At 40.4% G+C, this 17,721-nt stretch overlaps 1 protein-coding gene across 2 annotated transcripts in view; it reads right to left on the reverse strand.

The window, feature by feature from the left end:
* Nucleotides 1–2,644: 2,644 nt before the first annotated feature.
* LOC109879170 (homeobox-containing protein 1) overlaps nucleotides 2,645–17,721 on the reverse strand; it is a 33,103-nt gene continuing 18,026 nt past the window's right edge. Inside the window, exon 10 of one of the 2 annotated variants that reach the window (XR_004211846.1) lies at nucleotides 2,645–3,064. The gene's annotated coding sequence lies outside the window, so the exon portion shown is untranslated. The remainder of the gene's footprint in view (nucleotides 3,065–17,721) is intronic. The other variant, XR_004211845.1, reaches the window with a different exon arrangement.

Genomic DNA, 17,721 nt, shown 5'->3' on the forward strand with positions numbered 1-17,721 from the left:
AATATACCTTACCTTATTATGATATACCTGTCGTAATATACCTTAATATACCTTACCTTATTATGATGTACCTGTTGTAATATACCTTAATATACCTTACCTTATTATGATATACCTGTCGTAATATACCTTAATATACCTTACCTTATTATGATATACCTGTCGTAATATACCTTACCTTATTATGATATACCTGTCGCAATATACCTTAATATACCTTACCTTATTATGATATACCTGTCGTAATATACCTTAATATACCTTATTATGATATACCTGTCGTAATATACCTTAATATACCTTCCCTTATTATGATATACCTGTCGTAATATACCTTAATATACCTTACCTTATTATGATATACCTGTCGTAATATACCTTAATATACCTTACCTTATTATGATATACCTGTCGTAATATACACTACCTTATTATGATATACCTGTCGTAATATACCTTAATATACCTTACCTTATTATTATATACCTGTCGTAATATACCTTCATATACCTTACCTTATTATGATATACCTGTCGTAATATACCTTACCTTATTATGATATACCTGTCGTAATATACCTTAATATACCTTACCTTATTATGATATACCTGTCGTAATATACCTTACCTTATTATGATATACCTGTCGTAGTATACCTTACCTTATTATGATATACCTGTCGTAGTATACCTTACCTTATTATGATATACCTGTCGTAATATACCTTAATATACCTTACCTTATTAATGATATACCTGTCGTAATATACCTTGACATACCTTACCTTATTATGATATACCTGTCGTAATATACCTTACCTTATTATGATATACCTGTCGTAATATACCTTAATATACCTTACCTTATTATGATATACCTGTCGTAATATACCTTACCTTATTATTATATACCTGTCGTAATATACCTTAATATACATTACCTTATGATATACCTGTCGTAATATACCTTAATATACCTTACCTTATTATGATATACCTGTCGTAATATACCTTAATATACCTTCCCTTATTATGATATACCTGTCGTAATATACCTTAATATACCTTACCTTATTATGATATACCTGTCGTAATATACCTTACCTTATTATTATATACCTGTCGTAATATACCTTAATATACATTACCTTATGATATACCTGTCGTAATATACCTTGATATACCTTACCTTATTATTATATACCTGTCGTAATATACCTTAATATACCTTCCCTTATTATGATATACCTGTCGTAATATACCTTAATATACCTTACCTTATTATGATATACCTGTCGTAATATACCTTAATATACCTTACCTTATTATGATATACCTGTCGTAAAAATAGTCTGTCCTCGGTTGCAACACTCACTACCGAGTTCCAAACAGCCTCTGAAACAATGTCAGCACAATACATTTTCGTCAGGAGCTTCATGAAATGGGTTTCCATGGCCGAGCAGCCGCACACAAGCCAAAGATAACCATGCGCTATGCCAAGCGTCGGCTGAAGTGGTCTAAAGCTCACCGCCGTTGGACTCTGGAGCAGTGGAAACACGTTCTCTGGAGTGATGAATCACGCTTCACCATCTGGCAGTCCGACTGATGAATCTGGGTTTGGCGGATGCCAGGAGAACGCTACGTGCCCCAATGCATAGTGCCAACTGGGTTTGGTGGAGGAGGAACAATGATCTGGGGCTGTTTTTCATGGTTCGGGCCTCTTAGTTCCAATGAAGGGAAATCTTAATGATACAGCATACAATGTCATTCTAGAATATTCTGAGCAAGACCTGCGAGCCAGGCCTAATCGCCCAAAGTTAGTGGCCAACCTCACTAATGCTCTTGTGGCTGAATGGAAGAAAGTTCCCGCAGCAATGTTCCAACATCTAGTTGAAAGTCTTCCCAGAAGACTGGAGGCTGTTATAGCAGCAATGTTCCAACATCTAGTGGAAAGCCTTCCCAGAAGACTGGAGGCTGTTATAGCAGCAATGTTCCAACATCTAGTGGAAAGCCTTCCTAGAAGAGTGGAGGCTGTTATAGCAGCAATGTTCCAACATCTAGTGGAAAGCCTTCCCAGAAGAGTGGAGGCTGTTATAGCAGCAATGTTCCAACATCTAGTGGAAAGCCTTCCCAGAAGAGTTGTGGCTGTTATAGCAGCAATGTTCCAACATCTAGTGGAAAGCCTTCCTAGAAGAGTGGAGGCTGTTATAGCAGCAATGTTCCAACATCTAGTGGAAAGCCTTCCCAGAAGAGTTGTGGCTGTTATAGCAGCTAAAGGGGGACCAACTGACTCCATAATTATTACTCCATAATAATGCCCATGATTTTAAAATGAGATGTGTCCATGTCGGGTAGATAACCTTGTCAAAGTAGTTGGTATATACTGCCACCCAGAGGAACGAGGGGGTAATGACCATAATCAGGGCATGGACAGTAACAAGGAAAGGTTGGAGAGATTCCCTGGACTACGGTACTGATGAGGACACTGTCCCCTGGACTACTGTACCTTACTGATGAGGACACTGTCCCCTGGACCACTGTACCTTACTGATGAGGACACTGTCCCCTGGACCACTGTACCTTACTGATGAGGACACTGTCCCCTGGACCACTGTACCTTACTGATGAGAAAGTTTGGACACACCTGCTCATTCAAGGGTTTTTATTTATTTTTAAAATGTTCTACATTGTAGAATAATAGTGAAGACCTCAAAACTATGAAATAACACATATGGAATCCTGAGATACCCCAAAAAGTGTTAAACAAATCAAAATATATTTTATATTTGAGATTCTTCAAAGTGGCCACCCTTTGCCTTGATGACAGCTTTGCACACTCTTGGCATTCTCTCAACCAGCTTCACCTGCAATGCTTTTCCAACAGTCTTGAAGGAGTTCCCACATATTCTGAGCACTTGATGGCTGTTTTTCCTTCAATCTGCGGTCCAACTAATCCCAAACCATCTCAATTGGGTTGAGACCAGGTCATCTGATGCAGCACTCAATCACTCTCCTTCTTGGTGAAAAAGCCCTTACACAGCCTGGAGGTGTGTTGGATCATTATCCTGTTGAAAAACAAATGATAGGGGACTAAGCACAAACCAGATGGTATGGCGTATCGCTGCAGAATGCCGTGCTGGTTAAGTGTGCCTTGAATTCTATTGCTAATTGCACTCTCCCTCAACTTGAGACGTGTGGCATTGTGTTGTGTGACAAAACTGCTCATTTTAGAGTGGCCTTTTATTGTCCCCAGCACAAGGTGCACCTGTGTAATGATCATGCTGTTTAATCAGCTTCTTGATATGCCACACCTGCCAGGTGGATTGGATTATCTTGGCAAATGAGAAATGCTCACTAACAGGGATGTAAACAAATTTGTGCACCAAATTTCAAAGAAATTAGCTTTATGTGCGTATGGAACATTTCTGGGATATTTTATTTCCACTCACTAAACATTGGACAACCACTTAAAATGTTGCGTTTATATTTTAGTTTATTTTAGTTTATGTTACGTTTTGTATTTATTTAATATGTTACGAATTACAATATGTTTTATATGAATTCCATCTAGCTGGCTAGGTGTTAGGGTTAAGTTTAGGAGCTAGGTTTAAAGGGTTAGGTTTAGGTGAAGGGTTAAGTTTAGGAGTTAGGTTACAGGGTTAGGTTTAGGTGAAGGGTTAGGGTTAAGTTTAGGAGTTAGGTTACAGGGTTAGGTTTAGGTGAAGGGTTAGGGTTAAGTTTAGGAGTTAGGTTACAGGGTTAGGTTTAGGTGAAGGGTTAGGGTTAAGTTTAGGAGTTAGGTTACAGGGTTAGGTTTAGGTGAAGGGTTAGGGTTAAGTTTAGGAGTTAGGTTACAGGGTTAGGTTTAGGTGAAGGGTTAGGGTTAAGTTTAGGAGTTAGGTTACAGGGTTAGGTTTAGGTGAAGGGTTAGGGTTAAGTTTAGGAGTTAGGTTACAGGGTTAGGTTTAGGTGAAGGGTTAGGGTCAAGTTTAGGAGCTAGGTTTAAAGGGTTAGGGTTAGGTGAAGGGTTAAGTTTAGGAGTTAGGTTACAGGATTAGGTTTAGGTGAAGGGTTAGGGTTAAGTTTAGGAGTTAGGTTACAGGATTAGGTTTAGGTGAAGGGTTAGGGTTAAGTATAGGAGTTAGGTTACAGGATTAGGTTTAGGTGAAGGGTTAGGGTTAAGTTTGGGAGTTAGGTTTAAAGGGTTAGGTTTAAGTTTAGGAGTTAGGTGAAGGGTTAGGTTTAGGTGAAGGGTTAGGGTTAAGTTTAGGAGTTAGGTTACAGGGTTAGGTTTAGGTGAAGGGTTAAGGTTAGGAGTTAGGTGAAGGGTTAAGTTTAGGAGTTAGGTTACAGGATTAGGTTTAGGTGAAGGCTTAGGGTTAAGTTTGGGAGTTAGGTGAAGGGTTGGGGTTAAGTTTAGGAGTTAGGTTACAGGGTTAGGTGAAGGGTTAGGGTTAAGTTTGGGAGTTAGGTTTAAAGGGTTAGGTTTAAGTTTAGGAGTTAGGTTACAGGATTAGGTTTAGGTGAAGTTTTAGGGTTAAGGTTAAATTTGGGAGTTAGGTGAAGGGTTAGGGTTAAGTTTAGGAGTTAGGTTACAGGGTTAGGTTTAGGAGTTAGGTTACAGGGTTAGGTTTAGGTGAAGGGTTAGGGTTAAGTTTAGGAGCTAGGTTTAAAGGGTTAGGTTTAGGTGAAGGGTTAAGTATAGGAGTTAGGTTACAGGATTAGGTTTAGGTGAAGGGTTAGGGTTAAGTTTGGGAGTTAGGTTTAAAGGGTTAGGGTTAAGTTTAGAAGTTAGGTGAAGGGTTAGGTTTAGGTGAAGGGTTAAGTTTAGGAGTTAGGTTAAAGGGTTAGGTTTAGGTGAAGGGTTAGGGTTAAGTTTAGGAGTTAGGTTACAGGGTTAGGTTTAGGTGAAGGGTTAGGGTTAAGTTTAGGAGCTAGGTTTAAAGGGTTAGGTTTAGGTGAAGGGTTAAGTATAGGAGTTAGGTTACAGGATTAGGTTTAGGTGAAGGGTTAGGGTTAAGTTTGGGAGTTAGGTTTAAAGGGTTAGGTTTAGGAGTTAGTTTATAGGGTTAGGTTTAAGTTTAGGAGTTAGGTTACAGGGTTAGGTTTAGGTGAAGGCTTAGGGTTAAGTTTAGAAGTTAGGTGAAGGGTTAAGTTTAGGAGTTAGGTTACAGGATTAGGTTTAGGTGAAGGGTTAGGGTTAAGTTTAGGAGTTAGGTTACAGGGTTAGGTTTAGGTGAAGGGTTAGGGTTAAGTTTAGGAGTTAGGTTACAGGGTTAGGTTTAGGTGAAGGGTTCATTTTAGGAGTTAGGTTACAGGGTTAGGTTTAAGTTTAGGAGTTAGGTTAAAGGGTTAGGTTTAGGTGAAGGGTTAGGGTTAAGTTTAGGAGTTAGGTTAAAGGGTTAGGTTCAGGTGAAGGGTTAGGGTTAAGTTTAGGAGTTAGGTGAAGGGTTAGGTTTAGGTGAAGGGTTAGGGTTAAGTTTAGAAGTTAGGTGAAGGGTTAGGTTTAGTTGAAGGGTTAGGGTTAAGTTTAGGAGTTAGGTGAAGGGTTAAGTTTAGGAGTTAGGTTACAGGGTTAGGTTTAGGTGAAGGGTTAGGGTTAAGTTTAGAAGTTAGGTTACAGGGTTAGGGTTAAGTTTAGGAGTTAGGTTATAGGGTTAGGTTTAGGTGAAGGGTTAGGGTTAAGTTTAGGAGCTAGGTTTAAAGGGTTAGGTTTAGGTGAAGGGTTAAGTTTAGGAGTTAGGTTACAGGATTAGGTTTAGGTGAAGGGTTAGGGTTAAGTTTGGGAGTTAGGTTACAGGGTTAGGTTTAGGAGTAGGTTTACAGGGTTAGGTTTAAGTTTAGGAGTTAGGTTACAGGGTTAGGTTTAGGTGAAGGCTTAGGGTTAATTTTGAGAGTTAGGTGATGGGTTAGGGTTAAGTTTAGAAGTTAGGTGAAGGGTTAAGTTTAGGAGTTAGGTTACAGGATTAGGTTTAGGTGAAGGGTTAGGGTTAAGTTTAGGAGTTAGGTTACAGGGTTAGGTTTAGGTGAAGGGTTAGGGTTAAGTTTAGGAGTTAGGTTACAGGGTTAGGTTTAGGTGAAGGGTTAGGGTTAAGTTTAGGAGCTAGGTTTAAAGGGTTAGGTTTAGGTGAAGGGTTAAGTTTAGGAGTTAGGTTACAGGATTAGGTTTAGGTGAAGGGTTAGGGTTAAGTTTGGGAGTTAGGTGAAGGGTTAGGGTTAAGGTTAGGAGTTAGGTTACAGGGTTAGGTTTAGGTGAAGGGTTAGGGTTAAGTTTAGGAGCTAGGTTTAAAGGGTTAGGTTTAGGTGAAGGGTTAGGGTTAGGGTTAAGTTTGGGAGTTAGGTGATGGGTTAGGGTTAAGTTTAGAAGTTAGGTGAAGGGTTAAGTTTAGGAGTTAGGTTACAGGATTAGGTTTAGGTGAAGGGTTAGGGTTAAGTTTAGGAGTTAGGTTACAGGGTTAGGTTTAGGAGTTAGGTTACAGGGTTAGGTTTAGGTGAAGGGTTAAGTATAGGAGTTAGGTTACAGGATTAGGTTTAGGTGAAGGGTTAGGGTTAAGTTTAGAAGTTAGGTGAAGGGTTAAGGTTAGGAGTTAGGTTACAGGTTTAGGTTTAAGTTTAGGAGTTAGGGTAAAGGGTTAAGTTTAGGAGTTAGGTGAAGGGTTAGGTTTAGGTGAAGGGTTAGGTTTAAGTTTAGGAGCTAGGTTACAGGATTAGGTTTAGGTGAAGGGTTAGGGTTAAGTTTGGGAGTTAGGTTTAAAGGGTTAAGTTTAGGAGTTAGTTTACAGGGTTAGGTTTAAGTTTAGGAGTTAGGTTACAGGGTTGGGTTTAAGTTTAGGAGTTAGGGTAAAGGGTTAAGTTTAGGAGTTAGGTGAAGGGTTAGGTTTAGGTGAAGGGTTAGGGTTAAGTTTAGGAGTTAGGTTAAAGGGTTAGGTTTAGGTGAAGGGTTAGGGTTAAGTTTAGAAGTTAGGTGAAGGGTTAGGTTTAGGTGAAGGGTTAGGGTCAAGTTTAGGAGCTAGGTTTAAAGGGTTAGGTTTAGGTGAAGGGTTAAGTATAGGAGTTAGGTTACAGGATTAGGTTTAGGTGAAGGGTTAGGGTTAAGTTTGGGAGTTAGGTTTAAAGGGTTAGGTTTAGGAGTAGGTTTACAGGGTTAGGTTTAAGTTTAGGAGTTAGGTTACAGGGTTAGGTTTAGGTGAAGGGTTAGGGTTAAGTTTAGGAGTTAGGTTACAGGGTTAGGTTTAGGTGAGGGGTTAGGGTTAAGTTTAGGAGTTAGGTTAAAGGGTTAGGGTTACGTTTAGGAGTTAGGTTAAAGGGTTAGGTGAATGGTTAGGGTTAAGTTTAGGAGTTAGGTTAAAGGGTTAGGGTTAAGCTTAGGAGCTAGGTTAAAGGGTTCAGCTTAGGTGAAGGGTTAGGGTTAAGTTTAGGAGTTAGGTGAAGGGTTAGGGTTAAGGTTAGGAGCTAGGTTAAAGGGTTAGGGTTAAGGTTAGGAGCTAGGTTAAAGGGTTAGGGTTAAGGTTAGGAGCTAGGTTAAAGGGTTAGGTGAAGGGTTAGGGTTAAGTTTAGGAGCTAGGTTAAAGGGTTAGGGTTAAGGTTAGGAGCTAGGTTAAAGGGTTAGGTGAAGGGTTAGGGTTAAGTTTAGGAGCTAGGTTAAAGGGTTCAGGTTAGGTGACATGCTAAGGGTTAGGTAGGTATCTCCACCCACTGTAATTATCACACAGGTAACCCCCACTGATGTTCTGTTATATTGACCAGATACTGTAGCGGCCACTAACAATTTAAATGCATGTCTTCAAACATGAAAGGCAGTCGGGAGGAGGCAAGGTCAGGTGGAACCATTCTAGCCAATGAGAGGGCAGATACGCATATGAACACAAAGTAAAAATTGTCTATATCATTTTAAAAAATCATGATAACAAACATTTGACTTTTGGTCTTAATTTAAGGTTAGGGTTAGACATAGGATTAGCAGTGTGGTTAAGGTTAGGTTTAAAATCACATTTGAAGAGAAATTGTAGAAATAGGCGGGGTTTATGACTTTGTGGCTGTGGTAACTAGTGACGACCAGTCACAACTCCGATATAAAGTGTTTATTCTCAAAATCGCCGGGATGTCACGTGTCCTATTTATATTAAGTACACTCATAACCTAATCATTATGAAACTTCTATTCGATCAAATGATCCACACTTAGCAAATAAGCCATTACATTTTTTGTTAACCAAAACATTTTCAGAAAAACGCCACCTGCTGGTAAATGCAGATTTTAGGCCCAGTTCTCCATCTCGCTTCGTCTCTTCCTCCCCATCACCACCTTCTGCTAAGGTAGGTAGCCCCGTTCTCTCATTATCATATTGGCCAACAAAGCTGAAGCTGAAAACAATACTAAATCCAAAACAAATTCAAGAAAGCGTACAGTATTATATAGGGCCCTTATTGCATGGAACTTCCATCTCATATTGTTCAAATAAACAGCAAACCTGGTTTCAAAAAGCAGCTAAAGCAACACGTCTCGGCACAACGCCTCTCCCCTATTTGACCTAGATAGTTTGTGTGTATACATTGATATGTAGGCTACGTGTCCCTTTTTTAAAAAGTATGTAGTTCTGTCTTTGAGCTGTTCTTGTCTATTGACAATTTACACTATATCCAATATCCAACACCTTGGAATAGAGGGGGGAGGTTAATCACAGGATCAATCTGAAGGAGTGCATAGACAAAATGAAAAAAATGAATCATCCAAAAGCGATGTCATTCTCTTGTTCAGCGACACTTGCTAGAAAACTTTAATGAGCAAGCCTTCCTTCATGAACTGGCCTCTGTAAAAATGGTATAGAATCAGCTTGATCCCCTCTGTCGAAGATGTTTGGACCTTCTTTGATAGTTTCAGTGGTATTGTTAACAAGCACACCCATAAAGAAAATGAGAATTAAAAACAGGTTCAGCCCCTGGTTCGACCGGGATCTTGCAGAGTTACTCCACCTCAAGAATTGCATTTGGTGAAAGGCTCGGCACATGCTACTCAGGCTGACTGGCTCTCGTTCAGGCCAATGATAAATCAGTGTACTCAGGCTATCCGGAAGGCTAAAGTTAGTTACTTTAAGAAGCAGTTCTCTCTGTGTGGGTCTAACCCCAAGAAGTTCTGGAAAACAGTTAAAGACCTGGAAAATAAACCCTCTTCCTCACAGCTGCCCATGTCCCTTAAAGTTTATGTGGTTGATACTGACAATAAGTACTTGGCTGAGCTCTTTAATTACCAGTTCACCACTGCAGCTACAATACTGTGTCATGTGTTTCTGCCTTGCTATGTTGTGTTGTGTCCTATATTTATATTAAATTTTATATCCAAGGCCCCCGTCCCCGCAGGAGGCTGTTTGCCTTTTGGTAGGCCGTCATTGTAAATAAGAATTTGTTAACGGACTTGCCTAGTTAAATAAAAAAGTTGAATCTTTTTTTTAAAATAAAAATTAATATTTTGAAAACTTCTGCATGTGAACACAATTTTATCTTAACTTTGATGGGCCGATCAGTCTTGTACACAGATGACTTGTGAAAGGCTTATTTAGTTAGTAAATAATGAAGTAACTAGTAATGAAGTCTTTGCTTGTGAGCTAAAAGGATTACACCACCTACTAACCTTGTGAACCTGACCCTAGACCAAGCCGGGCATGGACCAAGACCAGCAGCAGGAGACAGGCACCAAGGGACATAGTGATGGTGGTGGGGCTGCTAACCCTAGACCAAGCCGGGCATGGACCAAGACCAGCAGCAGGAGACAGGCACCAAGGGACATAGTGATGGTGGTGGGGCTGCTGACCCTAGACCAAGCCGGGCATGGACCAAGACCAGCAGCAGGAGACAGGCACCAAGGGACATAGTGATGGTGGTGGGGCTGCTGACCCTAGACCAAGCCGGGCATGGACCAAGACCAGCAGCAGGAGACAGGCACCAAGGGACATAGTGATGGTGGTGGGGCTGCTAACCCTAGACCAAGCCGGGCATGGACCAAGACCAGCAGCAGGAGACAGGCACCAAGGGACATAGTGATGGTGGTGGGGCTGCTGACCCTAGACCAAGACCAGCAGCAAGAGACAGGCACCAAGGGACATAGTGATGGTGGTGGGGAGTTTGATGGTATCATTAACTTAATATCTATAGTTTTTTGGGGACTTGGAATTTTTGTATAAAGAGTTAAGGCGAATAAAATCACCTTATTTTTGTTTTCTTAACCTGTAAAAATCTTTGAACCATGATTATTACAGTTGAATTTAATGTTGTTTACCTTTATTTAACTAGGCAAGTCTGTTAATAACAATTTCTTATTTTCAATGATGGCCGAGGCACAGTGGGTTAACTGCCTTGTTCAGGGGGCAGAACGACAGATTTTTACTTTGTCAGCTCAGGGATTTGAACTTGCAACCTTTCGGTTACTAGTCCAACGCTCTAACCACTAGGCTACCCTGACACCCCTTTTTTTTTAATAGCTTTGGGGGAAAAAAAATTGTCGCAGGCGTCGCATTGATATAATTTTATTATTGTGTGTGTGTGTGTACATACAGTTGAAGTCGGTAGTTTACATACATACAGGTTGGAGTCATTAAAACTAGTTTTTCAACCACTCCAGAAATTTCTTGTTAACAAACTATAGTTTTGGAAAGTCGGTTAGGACATCTACTTTGTGCATGACAAGTAATTTTTCCAACAGTTGTTTACAGATTATTTCACTGTATCACAATTCCAGTGGGTCAGATGTTGATGGTGCCTTTAAACAGCTTGGAATATTCCAGAAAATGTTAATGTCTTTAGAAGCTTCTGACAGCAACGATGCTTACAAACAAACCTGACTCAGTTACACCAGCTCAGTCAGGAGGAATGAGACAAAATTCTCCCAACTTATTGTGGTAAGCTTGTGGAAGGCTACCCAAAACATTTGACCCAAGTTAAGCAATGCTACTAAATACAGATGTAAACTTCTGACCCACTGGGAATGTGATGAAAGAAATAAAAGCTGAAATAAATCATTCTCTCTGCTATTATTCTGACATTTCACATTCTTATAATAAAGTGGTGACCCTAACTGACTTAAAACAGGGAATTTTTACTAGGATTAAATGTCAGGAATTGTGAAAAACTGAGCTTAAAATGTATTTGGCTCAGGTGTATGTAAACTTGACTTCAACTGTGTACACACACACACACACATTCCATCAAAGAAAACAGTAGAAAAACTTCATATTACATTTTAATTACAGAACAGTCGGCCCCCCCCCCCCCCCCCAATTTTTTTTTTTTTACGGCCAATACAGTAATTCAGAAGACTATTGGAGAACGACTGATAAAAACGGCATTCAGTCTTGGACTTGTCATTTCAGAGAGCTATATTAACCCTTTTAATTTAAATGTAGTTGATTCTATTTACTGGGGACAGGAGACATGGCGGGAACTGTAGATATAAGTCTGAACCTGGACTCTGACAAACACCCCCCCCTTCAGGGGCGGACTGGGACCAGAATTCAGCCCTGGCATTTAACACACTGGCCCATTAATTCCTTGAAGCTCCCACACAGGTAAATGTTTTTGCTTTAGCACCCATTAGGATTATTCTACGATATACCCCAATTTAGCCAGGCCACCTGGGCTAAAGACGGACTAGCCCATCTGGCATTGGCCTGAATCGCTCTATTGCCAGTCCGCCTCTGACCCCCTTGCACTTGGACAAGGAGAGGAAGCAGAGGTTACTTTCACGTGTCCGACTTACTATTATGAGTTTGTGTGATTGGACAACCATTTTTATTCTAATTTACATTTTGTACAGGATACCCATTTGGCCTTGACCTGAAATTGAATCCCCATTAACTTGAAAGCCGGAACATTCTAGCATCCAGGACCTGTACCACAGCACCGCCTTCAGGTTGGGAGGTTCTACTACAGGAGAGTAGCCTTAATAAAAAGGACAGTTAACCTGCAATAGAGGACTGCTTTGCTATTACACAATACAGTATCTTGTCATCTCCATGTGTGAAATTGGTCTTCATAAGGGGATACACACAACAGTGGAAAAAGAAAAGCTATTTAAACAAAATGAAAACAAAATAATAAGCATTGATCCCCCATGCATCCCGCAAAGGCGGAGGTGTTGCTAACATTTACGATAGCAAATTTCAACTTACAAAACCCCCCCCAGGTGTTTTTGTCTTTTGAGCTTCTAGTCATGAAATCTATGCGGCCAACTCAATCACTTTTTATATCTACTGTTAAACAGGCCTCCTGGGCCATATACAGCGTTCCTCACTGAGTTCCTATCAGACCTTGTAGTCATGGCAGATAATATTCACATTTTTGATAACTTTAATATTCACATGGAAAAGTCCACAGACTCACTCCAAAAGGCTTTCGGAGCCATCATCGACTCAGTGGGTTTTGTCCAACATGTCTCTGGACCCACTCACCGTCAAACTCTGGACCGAGTTTTGTCCGTTGGAATAAATGTTGTGGATCTTAATGTTTTTCCTCATAATCCTGGACTATCGGACCACCATTTTATTACGTTTGCAATTGTAACAAATAATCTGCTCAGACCCCAACCAAGGAACATCAAAAGCTGTGCTATAAATTCTCAGACAACTCAAAGATTCCTTGATGCCCTTCCAGACTCCCTCCACCTACCCAAGGACGTCAGAGAACAAAAATCAGTTAACCACCTAACTGAGGAACTCAATTTAACCTTGCGTAATACCCTAGATGCACACCTAAAAACATTTGTCATAAGAAACTAGCTCCCTGGTACACAGAAAATACCCGAGCTCTGAAGCTTCCAGAAAACAGAAATGGCGCAACACCAAACAGGAAGTCTTCCGACTAGCTTGGAAAGACAGTACCATGCAGTATCGAAGAGCCCTCACTGCTGCTACACCAAACAGGAAGTCTTCCGACTAGCTTGGAAAGACAGTACCGTGCAGTATCGAAGAGCCCTCACTGCTGCTACACCAAACAGGAAGTCTTCCGACTAGCTTGGAAAGACAGTACCGTGCAGTATCGAAGAGCCCTCACTGCTGCAACACCAAACAGGAAGTCTTCCGACTAGCTTGGAAAGACAGTACCGTGCAGTATCGAAGAGCCCTCACTGCTGCTACACCAAACAGGAAGTCTTCCGACTAGCTTGGAAAGACAGTACCATGCAGTATCGAAGAGCCCTTACTGCTGCTCGATCCTATTTTTCCAATTTAATTGAGGAAAATAAGAACAATCCGAAATTTATTTTTGAAACTGTTGCCAAGCTACCTAAAAAGCAGCATTCCCCAAGAGAGGATGCCTTTCGATTCAGCAGTGATAAATTCATAAACTTGTTTGAGGAAAAGATCACTATCATTAGAAAGCAAATGACAGACTCCTCTTTAAAATCGGCATATCCCTCCAAAGCCAGGACCTAGGATCAAGGGAGCCCCTTAAAATGTTGTAATACTATATATCTTGACACATTGATGAAAATAATCATGGCCTCTAAACCTTCAAGCTGCATACTGGACCCTTTCCAACTAAACTACTGAAAGAGCTGCTTCCTGTGCTTGGCCCTCCTATGTTGAACATAATAAACAGCTCTCTATCCACAGGATGTGTACCAAACTCACTAAGTGTCAGTAATAAAGCCTCTCTTGAAAAAAACCTAACCTCGACAAAGAAAATATATAGGCCTGTATCGAATCTCCCATTCCTCTCAAAAATCTTACAAGAAGCTGTTGCGCAGCGACTCGTTGCCTTCCTGAAGACAATGTATACGAAATGCTTCAGTCTGGTTTTAGACCCCATAATAGCACAGACAGCACTTGTGAAGGTGGTAAATTATCTTTTAATGGCTTCAGACCGAGGCTCTGCATCTGTCCTCAATCTCCTAGACCTTAGTGCTGCTTTTGATACCATCGATCACCACATTCGTTTGGAGAGATTGGAAACCCAAATTGGTCGACACAGACAAGTTCTGGCCTGGTTTAGATCTTATCTGTCGGAAAGATATCAGTTTGTCTCTGTGAATGGTTTGTCCTCTGACAAATCAACTGTCATGGTTTAGATCTTGTCTGTCAGAAAGATATCAGTTTGTCTCTGTGAATGGTTTGTCCTCTGACAAATCAACTGTAAATTTCGGTGTTCCTCAAGGTTCCGTTTTAGGACAACTATTGTTTTCACTAATATATATATATATATATATATATTTTTCCTCTTGGTGATGTCATTCGGAAACATTAACTATCACTGCTATGCGGATGACACACAGCTGTACATTTCAATGAAACATGGTGAAGCCCCAAAATTGCCCTCGCTAGAAGCCTGTGTTTCAGACATAAGGACATGGATGGTGGCAAATTTTCTACTTTTAAACTCGGACAAAACAGAGATGCTAGTTCTAGGTCCCAAGAAACAAAGAGATCTTCTGTTGAATCTGACAATTAATCTTAATGGTTGTACAGTCGTCTCAAATCAAACTGTGAAGGACCTCAGCGTTACTCTGGACCCTGATCTCTCTTTTGACAAACATATCAATACTGTTTCAAGGACAGCTTTTTTCCCCATTTAATTATGTATTTATGCTGCAGTAGTTTGTCGGGGGGCTAGGGTCAGTCTTCTATCTGGAGTATTTCTCCCGTCTTATCCGGTGTCCTGTGTGAATTTAAGTATGCTCTCTCCAATTCTCTCTCTGAGGACCTGAGCCCTAGGACCATGCCTCAGGACTACCTGGCATGATGACTCCCTTGCTGTCCCCAGTCCACCTGGTCGTGCTGCTGCTCCAGTTAACTGTTCTGCCTGCGGCTATGGAACGCTGACCTGTTCACCGGACGTTCTACCTGTCCCAGACCTGCTGTTTTCAACTCTCTAGAGACAGCAGGAGTGGTAGAGATATGCTAAATGATCGGCTATGAAAAGCCAACTGACATTTACTCCTGAAGTGCTGACCTGTGTCACCCTCGACAGCCACTGTGATTATTATTATTTGACCCTGCTGGTCAAATATGAGCATCTTGGCCATGTTCTGTTATAATCTCCAGCCAGAAGAGGACTGGCCACCCCTCAGAGCCTGGTTCCTCTCTAGGTTTCTTCCTAGGTCCTGGCCTTTCTAGGGAGGTTTTTCCTAGCCACTGTGCTTCTACACCTGCATTGCTTGCTGTTTGGGGGATTTAGGCTGGGTTTCTGTACAGCACTTTGAGATATCAGCTGATGTAAGAAGGGCTTTATAAATACATTTGATTTGATTGATTTCACAATAAAAGCGTAATTTCCCAACATACAGTAATTTTACACTAAGAACATAAAGATAAATCATATAAATACATTTGGCTTTTTTTTTCTCTCTTCTTGAACCTGTTTCTTTAGTGGAGAACAGTGAACCCAGCGCAGGGTTAGGGCAAGACGGGATCCTCTGAAGCGGCAGAATTAAAATAATACCAGTCTGATAAATACACTACTACACTGGCTGAGATATTTCCCTTTGACATTGTCCTGGCCAGCATGGTTCCAACAAGAATGCTTAGTTCCACTCCGCTAGACTCAGAAGTGTGTGAAGGGTCAAACGGTCTTTTAAAAAGCAAATGCAGTGCCTTCATAAGTGTTCACACCCCTTGACTTTTTTCCATATTTTTTTGTTATAGCCTGAATTTAAAATTTATTTGAGATTTGTCACTAGCCTACACACAATACCCCATAATGTCAAAGTTAAATTATGTATTTTTTCGAAATTTGTACAAATTAATAAATAAACGAAATGTCAAGTATTCAACTCCTTTGGTACAGCAAGCCTAAAGTTCAGGAGTAAAAATGTGCTTAAGTCACATCAGCTGCATGAACTCACTCTGTAAATATGATGTTTGATGATTGAATGACTACCTCATCTCTGTACCCCACACATACAAATGATCTGTAAGGGTCCCTCAGTCGAGCAGTGAATTTCAACCACAAAGACCAGGGAGGTTTTCAAGTGACTCGCAAAGAAGGGCAACCGTTGGTAGATTGGTCAAATTAATAAAAGCAGACATTGAATATCTCTTTGAGCATGGAGAAATTATGAATTACACACTTTGGATGGTGTATCAATACACCCAGTCACTACAGAGATACAGGTTTCCTTCCCAACTCAGTTGCCGGAGAGGAAGGAAACGGCTCAGTGATTTCACCATCACTTTTTGTCCTGAATACAAAGTGTTGGATTTGGGGCAAATCCAACACATTACCGAGTATCACTCTCCATATTTTCAAGTATAGTAGTGTCTACATCATGTTATGGGTATGCTTGTTATCGTTAAACACTGGGGAGTTTTTCAGGATAAAACAAAAAATGTCTCAGGCAAAATCCTAAAGGAAAACCTGGTTCTGTCTGCTTTCCAACAGACACTGGGAGAATAATTCACCTTTCAGCATGGGAGAATAATTCACCTTTCAGCATGACAATAACAAAAACACAGGACCAAATCTAAACTAGAGTTGCTTGTCAAGAAGAGAGCGAATGTTCCCGAGTGGCCCGAGTAACAGTTTTGACTTGAATCGGATTTGAAAATCTATGGCAAGACCTGAACATGGCTGTTTAGCACGGATCAACAACCAATTTGACAGAGCGTGAAGAATTTTGAATATAATAATGTGCCCATATTGCACAATCCAGGTGTGGAAATCTCTTAGCGACTTACACAGAAGTCACAGCTGTAATCCCCGAGCTGAGGTACAAATCTGTCGTTCCGCCCCTGTTCTTAGGCCGTCATTGAAAATAAGAATTTGTTCTTAACTGACTTGCCTAGTTAAATAAAGGTAAAAAATATATAATAATGTAATCACTTCCAAAAGGCACTTCTACAAAGTATTGACTAAAGGGGTGTGAATACTTATGTAAATGAGATATTTCAGTATTTAATTTTCAATAAAAACATTTACAAAAACCTGTTTTCACTTTGTCATTATTGGGTAGTGTGTGTAGATGGGGGGAAAAAAAACAAGATATTTCATAATTTTTTTTGAGTAAGGCTGTAACGTAACAAAATGTGGAATAAATCAAGAGATCAGAAAACTTTCTGAAGGCCCTGTACATCACAGAGTAGGTAGTATACGGAGACGTTGTGTCTACAGAGCCTTCTGAAAGTATTCAAGTGTTTGTATTTACAGTGTAGTTTGAAAGGGAGCAGAGTTGGGGACAATAGGAACGTGGACACTTGACTTGAGCTACACTTTGAACAACTTTTAAGGAGCAGGACGATTTGCTGGCAGAGTAAAATACATGTTATCAGTATTTATTTCCTGTCAATGTCGGAGTCTAAACTATAGTCATACATTTTCATAGAAAGACCAACACACCGTGCTTCTCTGCCCAATAGATACATCGCATTCAGGAAGTATTCAGACCCCTTGACTTTTCCCTCATTTTGTTACATTACAGCCTTATTCTGAAATGGATTAAATAGTTCTCTCCTCATCAATCTACACACAATAACCCATAATGACATCACAATACCCCATAATGACATCACAACAGGTTTAGACATACCTTATTTACATAAGTATTCAGACCCTTTGCTAAGAGACTTGAAATTGACCTCAGGTGCATCTTGTTTCCATTGATCATCCTTGAGATGTTTCTACAACTTGATTGGAGTCCACCTGTGGTAAATTCAATTGATTGGACACGATTTGGAAAGGCACACACCTGTCTATGTAATGTTCCACAGTTGACAGTGCATGTCAGAGCAAAAGCAAGCCAT

This window comes from Oncorhynchus kisutch, linkage group LG12 (genome assembly GCF_002021735.2).
Source record: "Oncorhynchus kisutch isolate 150728-3 linkage group LG12, Okis_V2, whole genome shotgun sequence".
In the NCBI taxonomy this organism is placed as follows: Eukaryota; Metazoa; Chordata; class Actinopteri; order Salmoniformes; family Salmonidae; genus Oncorhynchus; species Oncorhynchus kisutch.